The 1,499-nt window shown below is 37.9% G+C and overlaps 1 pseudogene; it reads right to left on the minus strand.

Moving 5' to 3' along the window:
- Positions 1 to 390: 390 nt before the first annotated feature.
- On the minus strand, positions 391 to 1,029 carry LOC147997952 (olfactory receptor 5AP2-like; annotated as a pseudogene).
- Positions 1,030 to 1,499: the final 470 nt, after the last annotated feature.

Genomic DNA, 1,499 nt, shown 5'->3' on the forward strand with positions numbered 1-1,499 from the left:
TCCAGTCCAATGTAATGAATTTACATGTACTGAGGAATATGGAATTGTAGCATAACGAGGTGAGATCATTTAAAAAATTTTCTGGAAGATTTCCAAATAGCTAAGAATGGATACAGAGTATTTTCAAGGCCCCTGAGACATTAGCATGTGGTTTAAACTCTGCCTAGATGAAAACTTTTAAGTACTGGACTAATCTACTAAAGTTATTTAGTGACAAGCATACTTTACAATTGTTTAAAAGTAAGCATGGTGGTGAATAAAGAGAACACTCTAAAACAAAGTTGTGTTTCTTAAAGTTTGTTTCAAGACAGCATGAAAGAGCACAGTGGTTTTGTTTTCTTTCTTTCACAGACTTTGCACCTTTTTGAAAGAGCACTTTGGGTTCCTTAATTACCTATTTATTATCAGAACTTTCTTCAGACCCAGAGTTATTCTCAGTGCTGTCGTTACTTCTTGGTTCCTTAAGTTATAGATGGTGGGGTTCAGCATGGATGTCACTGTGGTATGGAATATGACGAAGAATTTATCAACTCCTTGTGGGTGGTTATATTTTGGTCTCAAGTAATCTGTCCCAACTCTACAAGGCAACATATTCCCCATGAAACTATTGCCAAACGGGAACATACCTCACGACTTATTTTGGTTGCAAAGTGAAGCAGAGCCATACAGTGGCCAAAGGCAATGGTTGCCAATAGGCAGCACTCAGTTATACCAAAAAGTGTGAAGAAAATCATCTGTGTGGAACATCCCTCCTGAGAGTTTCCAGAGATCTCACTTACAAGGCTTTCCATATCTTGGGTATGACAGAGCCAGTGTAACCAATTTCCAGGATACATAAGTTTGCCAGAAAGGAGTACATGCGGGTGTGTAGAGATGGACTAGTGTAGATAGCAAAGAGTATGAGAGCAGAATGACGATGAACAGGAGGAAGCATTCTCCGGGGACATCAAAGTTCTTAGCAATTGCAAAGCATTTGACAGACAAGCCCTTTTCCTGCCAGAAAGAGCAATTGACACAATTGACACTCATCTCCTGGAAGACAGAGCAGTAAACAATTAGAAGGATTCTTGCAGATGAGAGATACTGATTTTTTAATACCATTAGACACTCAGTTACATCAGAGTCAAAGTCTTTCTCTGTAGTCAAAAAAATCAAAGCTTAGAAGTGATTTATTCTCACAGATTTTCATATCTAATACTTTCTTAACACCAGGGGATTTTCCAAAGTGTGCTAAGCATTGAGCCAAGTGTCCATATTTTAAAAAGATGGTGCAAACTTGTAGTCGTGGCACTAATGAAGCTCATGTAGGTTTAACATGGTTCTGAGTTCAGTTTCACATGCTGTATATGAAATCATTCAAATTATGGAAAAGAAAACCTTGACTGTAGCTCAATTTTTTACCCATTCTTATCATTAACTAGTCATCAATGTTATGCAGAAAAACAGATCAAACCACTCATTTCTATGCTTTCGTGTTGCCACAGGTATAGTCTCTCCAA

This window comes from Rattus norvegicus, chromosome Y, assembly GCF_021556685.1.
Source record: "Rattus norvegicus strain SHRSP/BbbUtx chromosome Y, alternate assembly SHRSP_T2T, whole genome shotgun sequence".
Classification (NCBI taxonomy): domain Eukaryota; kingdom Metazoa; phylum Chordata; class Mammalia; order Rodentia; family Muridae; genus Rattus; species Rattus norvegicus.